Below are 14,902 nucleotides of genomic sequence, written 5' to 3'. Positions count from 1 at the left end.
GTCAACATTGAAGACGCATAACGGGCAAAAACAAACTTTTAAATAACAGAGTTAGTTAAACTTTTACATTTCTTTTTCATTACATCACATTTCTTTTTCATTACATTTGGGTTTGAATATCATCTTTTCTGGTCCTGAAGTCTGAGACTTAAATGACTTCATTGCTAATGCACTCTGTATTACATTTGGCCGGGAAAACAATGCACGTGCGTTTCATGTCGTAAGTATTTATTATCAAATGTGTGCATGTTTTTCACGTATTATTTGCAAACAGATTTCAAAAGTTCTAGGCTTAAGTACAGTTTTAGAAATGTAGTTAGAACTTTTGACATGGCAGTAAGGATTTTTTTCAATTGACGTACGGAGATTGGGAGTGCCGCCTTCCACTAAATTAGCTTTATAAGTGTTAATCGGCATTGATACAGTAACAGGGCAAATATAAGAGAACGCGCGCGTTTTTTTTTATTGTGTTGCTTTGTTTAAAGTGTGGCCATAGCTAAAAAATAATTAAAGTCTCTAAAGTCGGCTCTTTCATAACATACAAGCTACTGACGGTTTTATTATGAACATTGATACATCATCATATTGAAAATATCCATGTTAAATATTTTTCTATGTTAGTACGGTCATTCGCATGTCTGTCGTCAAATAATGGTAACTCTGAGGTAATTTTAAAAACATATTTTACGTGAAACCTGGTACATCAGTAAGGGCCAAGAATTTGAATTCGAGAATTAAACGGATAGCGCTTGATTGGTTCAGTTCATTCATCCGCTCTTTTTAAACGTGATTAGAATTTGAATTACATAAACACCAACCGTAAATTCAATTATATCATATCAACCGTTTAAACAATGAAAAGAGACATGTTAATACATGGTTTTCTATTGTTGATATTTATTAGAAAATTGCAAAAAGAAACTAATCAGTACGTGTTATATTCTTACCATAATTTGCAATAGTACTGCAAATAGTGAATTTTGCGGGTAGCAGTACCTGACATACTGCTACAAACATACGTAAATACATGCATTTCGCCAAGACAGGTAAAACTTCGTGATTTCGTTAAAAAAATCATAAAATATGGAACGAAGAATTGTTGTTTTTTTTTTAAACAAAGAAAATGATTTGATTCATTTTTTATCAATCCTGATTGTAATTTGTAGAAGTATTTAAGTCCACAAAAGTGCGCATATGAACTTAAATCCGTGATAATCTGTATCAGCAGTATTGTAATATTTCAAATCATGAAATGTTATTTCTTGAACATTCATGTCAGTGGAGAAAATTATACTTATGTAAACCTTAGATATAATATTATAAGCAATAGTTTAATTTTATTACAAATTTTGTTTCAAGTGTGTAGATGTGTTTACTATATTACAACAGTTTTACAACGCGAAAAGTATTTTCATATGATTATCTATTAGAAAAGAAAGTTTTGTTGTTAATTAAGAAGATATATTGATTTAATGTTGTCGAAAGAAGTCTCTAATAAATAGATCCTTAGTTTTCCAATTGTCGTGCATTTGTGCGTAAATCTGGGCCAAATTGGCATTATTTCGCTTATGGAATGAATTGTACGTAAATTAGGACAGTTTACTTGAAAACGAAAGTTGGGTGTTTATTCTGCGGACCGCTTTCTGAAATGCGGAAATATGGGGGTACTTGAGTTCAGTTGGCTTGCATTCGAAAAAATTCACTGCATACTATTAAACACCCCCTTTCCTTTTCGTTTTCTTGAAGCAAATGTATGGATATCTTGTGGAATGTATGGGTATCTTGTGGAATGTATGGGTATCTTGTGGAAAATAAGCTACGACTGAGTGAAAATCTAGAAACTGTAACAAAATTGTTTTGAAGTGGCTGAATTAATAAGAAACAAAGAAGAATTTCTTTTATTGGTATATAGCCTTTTGTATATCATGGGAATGGTTCAGTGATTTTCCCTTGAGTTATGGGCCTTAATTTGTGGCATATTATTATTTCTGCATGATAAGTGATGGGAGAAATATGTTTTTTTCCGTGTGTGAATGACAACACATTATTTTCATGTGTATGTTTTTATACTAATGTGTTTTAGCTCGACTATGATGTAAGCTTTAAGCTTATTTGAACTAACTCGAGTCTGCTTCCAATATAAGCCAGTACTGGTGTCATATGAGAAGTCATGGTCGTGACCCCAGTGGAACCCAGTAGGGCTCGAACCCATGACCCCTGAATTGAGCGGCCGACACCTTATCCAATAAAAAAAACACCACTGCTTCTCCTTCAAGTGTATGGTGATACCACTGCATAACATTTACAACATTTACTCTAACCTTGGAATCCAGACTGAAATATGTTTTACTTTTTTCTATCTTCAAATATCAGGAGCTAAGTGAATGCATATTAATACCATTTAGCGCAAATTTAGTTGGACTGGAACTGCATAGATATTAGATATGAGCACGAACTATCAATGACCTCATAATTGGAAAAAAAGTTTATTTTCTGCTCATAGTGAGTGTTATAATTCCCTTTAATTGACTATAGTTTTTACAGGCCGTTGTGGCAAGTAAAGAATAGGACGTATGTATGCCCTTGTTCCAAACGCCCTGTATTCCTATTTTATATTATTTAAGAAATGAAATTATTTTTTCGGAGATTATGCGAAATGAACGTAAGAATATGATTGACATATCAACAAATTACGCTACTGTTTTTAAAAACATTGTTCACTTGAAAGATACATGTTATATTTAACGTGTGTCAGTATGTATCAAACCTTTTCACGTATCTACATGACATTGTATAAATTATATTATAAAACAAATCATGTTCGTTTTCATAAGAACGTAGCAATATAGACGTCAAATCACATAGTTATAATTTGCCGATTTGCAGGCGCCTGTAGAAGGCTTCCATATTTAATCTATAATATATATAACGCTCTTCTAAATAATTCACGAGACGTGCAAACCCTCGCCGAGCTCTTATAATGATTATCAAAACATGATAACGTAACTTCAATCGTCCAACTATTTAGCGTGTGCAAAGTATAAGTCACTGTAGTGCTTCATCCGCTTTTATAATATGCAAAACGAAATGACAGAAGCGATACAGCATATATCACTAAATCCGTTATACGCCGCATAAGATTATTTCATAAAAGCTCTTATATCAGCATTAGCCTGGAAAAATTTGAAACATTTGCTTCTCCGATTTGAGCCCGCCTCGGCGGGACGACGCTACAAAAGGAATCATGTATGGAAAACTACGACAAAGTCCGAAAATCTCCGTTGTGGAGGAAAGAAACTTGATTATAAGGTTCCTTCCAAGGAACACATTCTCAGCATTTTGACAAGCAGCTGAAATATGAAATTATTCTTTCAAGAATAACAAGTAAAATTTTGATGCAGAGCATCAAGTCGCCGGAGAGCTGTTGGCTAATATTTTGAACATTGGATTTGAAAACAGACTGAAAAAGCTATAACTGATATTGCGGTGCATTGCACACCGTTGAAAGGCTGAAAAACGGCATATCCTTGATGAAAGTTACTTTTACACCGTAACTTTCTTACCATCTTAAAGTTTTTTCTTTGTATATAAAACCCAGGCGCCAGCATCCTCAAAGTTAATAACGTAAATCTACGACGTCAAATATTTTTCACATTTCCAAACAATGAATACAAAAGATTTCTTGTCAGCGAAACATTTCAACAGATTGCATTATATATCTTTTAATAAAAGGCCCATAGTCTGACAATAAACTAAAAATAAAAATCACGGAATTCACAGACTGTTCTTAAAGGTTAAGGTCAGTAATTTTGTCTCGTATAAAAACAACTTCAGGTCGTCTTTGCGTATCTTTATAGAACGTCATTTTTTCCCACACCTTATTTTAATAAAATTTTTATCATAAATTAACGACAAAAATGAAAAGAAAATAGGGGTTTGAATAGTTCCTTGTGAAATGCCAGTCAGTTGTGGTCTGCTGCCCTAAAAAAGCACATAATTATTTGCTCTTGTCCGCAAAATAAACGCATGCTTTCGGTTTTGATCTGCAAAACTTGCCATGTGGGGTTTATAAACATGAAAACCGTCTCATTTAATGCGGAATGTATTCGAGTAGTAAAAACGTGCAAGTATGAATCCTGACCAGAGTGCGCGGATGCGCAGACTGGTCTGGATCCATGCTGGTCGCAAAGCCACTATGTTGATTTTCTCATGGCAAGGCTCATATTTACAGAAAAACTGCCAATTAAGTAAAGTTGAGGATGAGAAATGTTGTTAAGGTAGTGGGCCCGGAAACACAATTGGCAAACTATAAACTCACTAAATAATCTGCACCTAAATAATGCCAAGTCGCTTAAGAACAAGAAAACACTCGGTTATTACCAAGTTTGAATACGGGCCCATCACCTCAAAATTAGCAAATTATCTAAAGCAAGACATTAGACATTATGTTTTTACAAAACACTGCCAATTAACTTCATTCTATCTTCACAATTCATAAGTTTGAAAAATTTAAAAGCATTAGGACGTTTAAAATAGTAGCCATCAATATATTTTTTTCTAACTTTATTAAAGAATGTACAATTAAAGAGGTAATGAAATTCATCGCCTAACAGGCTATTATCACATAATCGACAGATTCTTTGTTCTCTGGCAATATTGTAAAATCTTCCTTTTTTTATAGGTAATTTATGATTCATGCACCTAAATTTACATAGTGTAACAGCAAGATCATTTTAGTGAATTAATTTTGTCTAATGTAAGATCGCCCGCTTTCGGTGCGGAAGGTCGCGGATTCGATCCCTGGTCGCGTTCCAAAGATGTGATCCAATAATATGCTCAGCATTATTTGGATAGAACAGGCTCTTCGCTCAACTCGCGATCTCGTATAAATGAGATCTGGAGACTGATGTCTAAATTGGTATAGTGCGTTTCAGGATTCACCTTTAAATTAATTAGTGTAAAATAGTAATTTCAGATAAAAGGATCCGATATACTATTTTCATGCTGATTATATATTTAAAGGAAAGTGTTGTAATCGTCGAGCGTCGACAAATATATCTGGTAAAATCAAGCAAATCATTTTATCAGAAAATTACATTTGAACGAACTGTCTTCAAGTTTTACAGTTTACCATTTTCACGAATGTAAATTGACAACGGGCCGCATACCGGCAATCGTTACAAAGTTAGGCTTGTGATAAAAGTACCATTATTTCATAGCCAGTAAGAAAGCGTTAATGCCCAAATAGACTAAAGAAAATAAGAGAGAACATTAAGGACCGACGGGGCCAACTGACATTTTTTGGACAGTTTAAAAAATCAAATATAAAACCTTTTATTTGATGAATTTCCAGAATTAACAGTATTTATTTGAGATGCTCTGAAAAGAACAGCCAGGATATAAATTTAGTCGGGGTATTTCTGTACCATTGCCTTACAATGGAGTCATGTAAGGCTCTAGTGGGAGCGTTAATGGTAGTTATATTGCCATGGTGTAATCGAAATTTTATGGGTGATTTCAAGTAAATATAACGGAGCCGACTGGCTGTCTTAGTGAATAACTATTACTAATGTTTATGTTGCAAACCTATTAATAATTGAAAGAATGAAGCAGTTGGCAGAAAAATAAGGGAAGTTAAGCTTTGGTGTAGACGGGGCCTAAGGATTTAGCTCTTAGCATACATTTTCATCTTACGGTACCTACTTTTTTAATGGGAAACTGAAATGAGAAAAAAATCCTCGAATGAAAAAGTCATCAATCTTTGACACGTTGAACAACATTCCTCACTATGTATTTTTATAAAAGTGTGCCTCATATTGTCATGTATACCATGAAATGAGAGAAAAAAGTATTGTAAGAATACATTTTCATCTTACGGTACCTACTTTTTTAATGAGAAACTGAAGTGAGAAAAAAAATCCTCGGATGAAAAAGTCACCAATCTTTGACACGTTGAACAACATACCTCACTATGTATTTTTATAATAGTGTGCCTCATATTGTCATGTATGCCATGAAATGAGAGAAAAATGTATTGTAAGAATACATTTGTTTGGATATCTGCCTTGCCCTTTTCATTTGCTCCTCCATTAACTGTTTCTGTCTAAATGTCCTACGGACCAATATCATGACATTATTTACACCCGAAAATAAGTCTTCGCAAATGTCAATTTAGACTAATTCCTAGACCGTTGTATAATATTTTTCAAAACGTTTGTTTTAAAATTGTGATTATAGCCAGTCTAAAGCATATTTCTAATATCATATTACAATCCGTTCCTTGAGAAAAATTTTAAAATAGACTGGCATTTTTCTCTATTACACAGAATCAAAGAAAAAATATTAAAAACTAAAATTTAATGACGAATTCTTTATCATCGGTCAAATGGCCAGTCTATCGCCGAATTTAACCCTACTCGAAATCCTTTAAAGGGCGCTGGTTGAAACAACTTTCACTGCTTCAATAATGGAAAACATAAATATTTGTCCACGTACAAGCAGAACAGTATTTCATAAGCTAGTCTAGTGTAGGCCCTACACACGAATTGTAGGAGGAGCTTCCTTAAAATACATGAATGCGAGTGAGGTCAAGAAACGGTCATTTTGTTCCATCCAGGTGAATCACCTGACTGACCCTAGTAGAGTATTTGATTCCTGTGGAATCTTAGCTACACAAGTACATAAGGTCAGAGGAAGTATTATAAATTACTGCTAGAATTGAGTTGATTGAAGAAAAACGGAAGATAATAAGTACATTGTGTTATTCTAAAACTCATTGCGTATCAATTGAATTCTAAACAGGCACTTTTAAATCATCAATGTTTTAGTTTTAGTCTACAAAGAATCATTTTCAGGATTTTCTATAGCGGAATATATTATGGATTTAATTTGTACTATTTGATTTAACCTGACCACATTTTGAAATGTTAATATGTAAAACTTTACAGATAAGATATAGAAGACAGTGTATCAATAAGAATTTGTATGGTTTCAAATGATACCAACGTCTGAAAAATGCACCAGTTAATCGTTTATTCAACTCTTTTAATTCATGACTCATGTTTTGTGTTAAACATATTTCGGTGGTGCTGTATAATTTATGTAATTTCGTGTTAAACATATTTCGGTGGTGCTGTATAATTTATGTAATTTCTGGATTTTATCTTTATTTACAGACACTGTTTCTTGTGCGTAAATATTTCTTTTGTGTACATGGATATATGCTAAGAATTATGTCTCATGTATTAACGAGAGTTTCATTGTAAAGCTTGCTAATCTGTCCATCCATAATCAAACGCTGTAGATAGAGCGCCTACTTCATCCGATTTATAATTACATTCCGAACATTTTCACGCGATTCGGGTTTTATCGTATGTTTAACATGGAAATATTGAACCGTCCAAATACTGGAAAAATACAGCTTTTTTGGTACGTTCGTGCATTCAATAGGTCATATATTGTAAGGATGTTGTTTGTTGCAAATAAACGTAAAAGAATGGATAAATAAAACAGATATATGATAAATAGTTATACTCCAATTTGTCTGTGTACAAATAAAAATATTGTATCTATCTTTATGCATATAATTTGTAGAAAATAAGCGTATTCAGTGCAGCTTAGGCACTTATAATTGTTCCGTTTACATTTAATACATTATATACCAGCATGTAAATATTGCATTAATATACTATTGACTGGGCTTGGGAAGACAATGTAATCGACAGGAGTAAATTTCCATATTTAAAAAAAAAAAAACAACAAAAAACATGTTGGACTTTGTTCATCGGAATGTAGACGATTGCACAATGCAATATCTTTTTTTTTTAAATCACAACTAGAAATAAAAGACATTGTAGATTCTTTGTTGATAGCAAATTATTTAGAAGTAATTTTGCATTTATTATCCTGACATTTTATAGTTACACATGTTATCTAAAGAAAAGAACATAATAGTTCCTGGTACTGAACGTTTTCATAAAAATGTCAGCTTATCAAAATTTCAAATGTCTACTTTTTAGATAGCCGAAAATAATATCCAGTTCATTTAACTGATTCGTAACGTTTCATTAAGTTTGATTTACTCCACACCTGAGCGTAATGCGGGGTAGATACATGTATTCGTAATGTTTTCAGTATGCTATCGCTACGTTATCTGTCTAGCGATACAAATACGTGTAATAAAATTATGTAGTATAAACGAGTGGAAGATTTCAATCATTGCTACAGTATTTACATTGAAACAGTAAACCTTAACTTCTATTTTTATAATGTTTGACCAGCTTAGCATTGTCTTAGAAAATTCCGTTAACTCATATAATCTATGTTAAATGTTCGTTAGCGGAATTACGTTATCGAGTCAAATAAACTATTTCGTCTGCTTCCAAGTCAAGTGATGTATAAGCAGAAGTCTACGCCTTAGCGGAATTCCGCTATAACAATTTCATTCCAAAGGTTCCTTTTTTTTATTTTCATAATCTTATCTCAAACTCGATACACCAAAATGTCCGATATGCTTAAAGAAATTTCGCTAGCTGACACAGAACTTGTTGACCTGCAAGTTTCGTTTTGTATAATTATGGAATAGCACCAGTCCCCTTTTCATGAACAAACTCGCAATACTTCATTTCCATTGTAACAGACTGGTGAGACATTGATATATCCTCAGAATGGTGTCACAGGTAAAGAAAATACTAATTAAAAATTTCATGACAAAACGTATTTGATTCCCAATTGGGCTAGTTTATGTCACAACTTGACAGTATGGAAACTGTCAACTGCAAATGGAACGTGTTATTATCTGTTTACAATATCTTGGAAAATGCAAATAAATGAACTTCCAGTCTATTAAGCTTTTCAGATGTGTTACTCTTAAATATAAAAAAATAGTTACCAGTGTACTATGTTTGTCTTCACTATTTGATATGCTGGCTGATTAGTGCGTTATTCGTTACTTCGTTTTGTCGCAGCAACAGAGTTGCCAAATTCGTTATGGCGCCCAGACGAACGTTGCTAGAGGAAATTACTCACACTTTACCCCCACATCCCACATCCGACGCCCAACCTTCAATCCATTGAGTCCATCAGTGACAAGATGTGTAACTTTTAAATAACAAGCTTTTCTTCATGACATATAGGAAAAGGGTAATACGTGTGTGTCCGTCCGTCTAATTATTGTTCTGATTACAACTTTTTCACATATTTGGAAACTGCTTTATGATTGCTTCAGGGAGACGGATTCTCGATTTCTATCTATAAGGTCAATGTCACACTTGGCTGAGGGGGATGGGTAAAGGTCATACTTACAAAAATCCATCTCACTACGGAAAACATATTGTATTTTCCGAATATACGACAACAAAAATTAGACTGACGGATGGACGGTTAGGTACACACAATTATTGCTCTCCGTATATCTATATGTCATAAAAAGTCTTGCAATTTAAGGTCTAGGATTACAGGGATGCTAGCAAATGTTGTTAGCTAATGTGTACTTTATTGGAAAATATTACCATATAAAACATATTAAGTAGATCCAATTTTAACCAAACAACCATTGAAACTTTAAACATAAACAACCATTGATTAAATGATGTGAGTCCTCTATATTTCTGAGAAACTGAGAAAAGAAAAAAAAAAACGTTTTATACAACAGAACACAAACAAGTATGGTTTATGCATAATTTGCAAACTTTCTGTATTCGGTGGCTGATTTTAAGATAAATTAAATACACAAAGCTTTATATGTTCAGTTTCCCGAACTAACTCATGCAGCACGACTGAAGCATTGTAGCACTGGAATCTGCAATTTTTTTAATCACAAACAATGTACACGAATAACTTACATTTAGAGTATTAGGTACAAATGGCGATTGGTATCAGTTAAAACAATTATTGAGTTTTGACTTAAATTTTTCAACCCCACAGTTAAAGCTCACTTCTTCACTACATGGAAATCAGCTGTTAATTAAATAATGTATCTTATGGAGAAATATATGTGTTCAAAAAATGCGCCTTCTACTTCTTTACCATAGTTGAAACTGTTCCCTTATATAACTACGACCAAAAACAAGCATGAAACTATAGATAAAAAAGCCTTGAGCGTTCTCTCATCTCCTTATCATTAAATTTTAGCATCATTTCACAAAAAAAAAAAATATTAATTTAACTTTGATATGAACATCCATACTATTTAAACAGTTTATACCATCAAGTTAAACGTTACAAATATTCATAACACTTTTGGACTTAAAACTGTGGTCAGAAATCATAGTTGCTTTTTGTTTGAGAGAAAATCACACGGCATTTAATTTGATTGTATTTCAAGATGTTAGATTTTACATAAAAATATCATAAAAAGATTGAACTGTTTAAGAGAAGGCTGTTTAGCAAATGTTCCTTTTTTAAATAAATAAATGTTGTTGTTATGAATATATCTTTTTAATTACAAGCATGTAAACGCGATTTTATAACTTAAAATTTATTGTAAAGTTGGAATAAACAAGCAAAAATGCATTTTCTTTTATCGTGTGATTGGGATGTCTAAAATAAAGAAAAGTCAACAAGGATATGAAACCACTTTAATTAACCACAGCACATTGTTAAAAAATTGTATCCTGTTTGTAAACTATTGCATAAAAGGGACAGATCCTCCTTCTGTCGTCATCCCGAACGTCACTGTGCAACACTGTAGAACGTTACTATTTGGTACTGGTATAATACAACATGAACAAATATATGCTAGTGTTACTTTTGGTCAGTTGTGTGGCCATTACCATCGTGCCTAACGTAACTGCAGGTAAGCAATTTTATGTGTGTTTTATTAAGTTTCTTTTCATTCTAAATGATTTAAATTTTAGAAGGAATAACTTCCAAATTATTAGGTTTTAAGAAATAATGACTGTCAGCCTTTTCTAATGATTAAATAATTTATGATTCTCTTAACTAATGAGCCAAGCTTGTGTATAAAGTCCATGTCTGGAATATCTAAAAGTGTTCTTTATTATCATATGGTCATTTGTCATAGGTTCAAATACTTTACAATGCAAATTGTTTCATGAATAACTTGCGATCAATAAAATCAGATTGTTTCTGTTCTCATTGGTGTTTTAAATTTTGCATGTCTAGACCAGCATAATTTAACTATAGGAGAAGTACCAAAATTGAGCATATTTGACACAAGTCTAATATGTGGCAACTGACATGTTAACAACAAAAGACAGAGTGCCTTCAACGAACATCGATACAACTCAATCCAAATTCGTACATACATTTCGCTAAAATGAGCGTCCATCTTCATATCTTCAGAACGATATCGCAGTTACTACTTGTTGTTACACATGATTTAAAATACTTTCATAACACTATTTTTGTGTGGTTAGTGTTAGTGTGGTTGTTATTTATTTGACAGGTTTGATATTTATATACACCTTATGTGAAACAAAAACAAATACAAATGATATTTTCAAACTTTATTGTAGGGCCGTGGCCGTATTTATGTAAGTGCAGGTATAGATGTTTCTTTGGAGAGATCAATAAAGGACCGTTTTACCCTCGTAAATGCGGATACAGAAAGACAAACTGCTGTAAGAGAAGACGTGGATAGGTATGCTTGTAAGTTATTATTTCAGTGATTATATCACTATGCGTCATTTTACTTATTTTTCTTCACTTTTTTGTCCCAAACCATGTACTACAACATTTCTTAGCATTTGTCCTATTAAAACATAAACTAGGCAGTATACAGTACGGCAAAAATCGGAATACTGGCTTTCAGCATGCTGGACAAATAGTTTTACTTTGCAATTATGGAACATTATGAGGAGAGTAGATTTTGTTTTAAACTTTTTGTGCGTAATAAGTCAGAATTACACATACATGAACGCCGTAGAAATAGTTATTTTTTATATTTCTAAATCCGTGTTTTTGTTTATTTTCTTTTATAATTTTCCTCTCGGCACCAAAAGCTTCGAAAACAGCTATTTTTTTATCAAGTTTTGAATCGAAACCTTGACCATCTGGTAGAATATGATCTAAATAAGATAATGGTATTTACATTTATGTATTCCTATTAACGAATTGTTATGCTATATGTGCCGATGCAACATCGACATAGGCATATTATTACAAAATTGATAAATAAAGAATACCTTAAAAATGAAAGTATCAATTCGCTTATTATACCAAGATAATAAATGTTGGAAACATAGGCATATGATCTTTTGCCTTGAAAGAAGTGGTAGATAAGTACAATGTGTACGTAAAATAGTTTGTTCGTTGGCTTTGTATATGGTCATCGGGTATCTGCTATAGATTAAGTAAATGCTGGAGGGGACTCAAATGAACTTACTTAGCAAATAAGAAGCATATTCGGCAGAATAAGGCCTGTCGCGTGTAGAAGTTAGACTCGTATTTAAAGGGCAAAATAACATAAGTTATCATTAGCATTTTTCCATAGTTCTGTTTTTTTTTAAACACGTTAAATGGTAGTCAAATTTATAAAAGAAAACAGTTTTTTAAATATGTCGATTCCTGTAGCAGGTACTACTCCCGCACGATTATTTAAACGACAGCAATTTTATATTATTGTTTGATTGCTATTGTTCTCATGCACAGTTGAATTCAATAAGTTTGTCAATGATAGAAGTTAAGCGCATACTGTAATGGTATACAGAAATATTTTCTGTATTGAAACGTTTTAATGAAGAAAAATCATAATTATCAAACATGTTGTCGTTTGAGTTTTGTGCAGGATTTATAATTCAACAACCCAGTCGTTAATATATACATATCATATGTATCATCAGAAGCATTCGTGCATCAACAACGTATTTCATGTTATTAATAAATTTACAGTTTTTGTTTCATTTTCGCTGAAAAGTAGACAAAGTTAGCCAGCGTAAATGTTATATAATCTGTCTGAACATCATTTTATGTTTTCAGGATTGATTTCTACTGCCATTTACCGGATCAGACTGATTTAAAAAGTTTACAGAGCATTAGAATGATAAACAAATTGACATATATTAAATGGTCAATACAATTGATTGAACTTTGTGTTGTCTTGTTTTTGTATTGACAAACTGTATCCGCGTTACTGTACATTTTCTTTCATATCTGCAAATTCGACCTTGTCTAATCGTTCTATACAACACATTTTGGCTGATGACATATAGTCTCTGCCTTTTTCTCCCGATATCTTTCCGTCCGTCAGTACCAAAATCCCTGTTCGGAGACCTTCTATTAAACTGTAATTGTCAAGGGATTTTGTCAAAACGTACAGAAAGCTATCTTTAAGGTGGCCTTATGCATATTGCCGGGACATGGATACATTTTGCCAGGTTGGAAAGTTATGGTCGTTTTGAATAATCTTACGATACAAGTCACAGTATACAAATAAATGGCCTGTCGGTATTATATAACAGTGTTATGCGTTTGTCAGGACATACATGTAAAATGCCTGATGTAGACGTTATTAAAATGCTGCATTGCGATAACCGAATAAAGTGCATAAGAGGGAGTTTAGTCAAACTAACAAAAATGCATTAATACAAAATAAACTAGCGCCTCATATCAAGATAAGGGGATATCAATATGTTAAATAAAATAAATAACCCAAAGCGCGCGGAAAGTTGAAGGGACTTGGTTAATCTTTCTTCTGTCTTTCGTATTATAAACTTCCAACTGTCATCAGACTCCAGTTTTATAGAGTTAAATGCCTTTTCAGTCGAAAAAAAGAGATATACAAATTCAAAAATTGGAAACCAACAGGGCGCCATCAAAAAAATTAAAACGTTTTAGGCTCGGTAGTGGAAATGCAAGATACTGTCCATGTCCTTTGGCCCTTGGTTGAGCACTACGTAACATTTACAAATGTTAAAAGTGCCAAAATTCAAGAAACCAGCAGGTGTCTGTGTTCAGGTAACCATCAGTGTGACACAGAGAGTAATTCCATAAAAAGCGGCGTTTGGTCCCTAGTTAGAATAATGGGGTTGCCCATAAGGATAAAACAATGGGCTGAACTAAACAAATTGGAATTTAGTGGGAGCATGAGGTCATGGATTCTGCGTATCACAAAAAGATAGAATTAAATAACAGGCACCATATCCAAGAGGTTCTTAAACAATACCCAAAGCTATTGAAGTTGGAGTATTGGAACTTGGAAAGCTTAAAAATCAAGCAGTTTACTAGCACAGCAAAAATGTCATGACGAACGATCTGAATGGATCGAAATACCACAGCTCTGATTCATAACAAACCCGGTCGCTATCAGCTTTTTAAAAAGTTTGTAGCATAAAATAAGAAATATTAAAAGCGTATTTTCCATCTATATAGATCGATTTAGAAATGCTTACCGGATATCGAACTATGAATTATGTATCATAAAATGAGATTTTGATGGCTGCCTGTTTGTTTACCTGCCTTCCTGTCATAAAACAGTTGCTTATAATACGCAGTAGAGTCAGTTCATTATAATACTTGGGATACACAAATCAGAAAACAAGTGCCCACAACAAAGAAGAAAACACCATCAGTTCAACAAAACAGGTCTAAGCATAGGTAAGACGCCTTTTATCACACAATTAAAGCCAATCTTCATACTATATTCGGTGAAATAAAAAAGAAAGGACAGCCTATCATGTTGTTAGAAATTTGTGTCCGACCCTTTAGCCTTTCATTACTTTTATGCATTTTTTATTTGAAAAGCTGTATCTCAAAGCGCAATAAAACACTCAGGATTAAAACAATAAAATCATAACCAGTTATACTCACCATACATACTTATATTGTTTTAAATCATGGAAAATTAGTACTAATGCGGTTAGTATATGTATTTTATTTATCAGAAACATGTCCTACAAATGGACCGATATACAAGGAGTCGAAGGATTCAGCTTGAAAAACG

General features: G+C 33.0%; 1 long non-coding RNA gene across 1 annotated transcript; it reads left to right on the top strand.

The window, feature by feature from the left end:
* The first annotated feature begins 10,636 nt into the window (after window positions 1–10,636).
* On the top strand, window positions 10,637–13,053 carry LOC123528256 (uncharacterized). The gene is made up of 3 exons (XR_006681934.2): window positions 10,637–10,795; window positions 11,478–11,610; window positions 12,940–13,053. It is a non-coding gene; the product is annotated as an uncharacterized LOC123528256 (long non-coding RNA).
* Window positions 13,054–14,902: the final 1,849 nt, after the last annotated feature.

Source organism: Mercenaria mercenaria, chromosome 14, assembly GCF_021730395.1.
Source record: "Mercenaria mercenaria strain notata chromosome 14, MADL_Memer_1, whole genome shotgun sequence".
In the NCBI taxonomy this organism is placed as follows: domain Eukaryota; kingdom Metazoa; phylum Mollusca; class Bivalvia; order Venerida; family Veneridae; genus Mercenaria; species Mercenaria mercenaria.
This window is presented reverse-complemented; position numbering and strand designations above follow the sequence as displayed.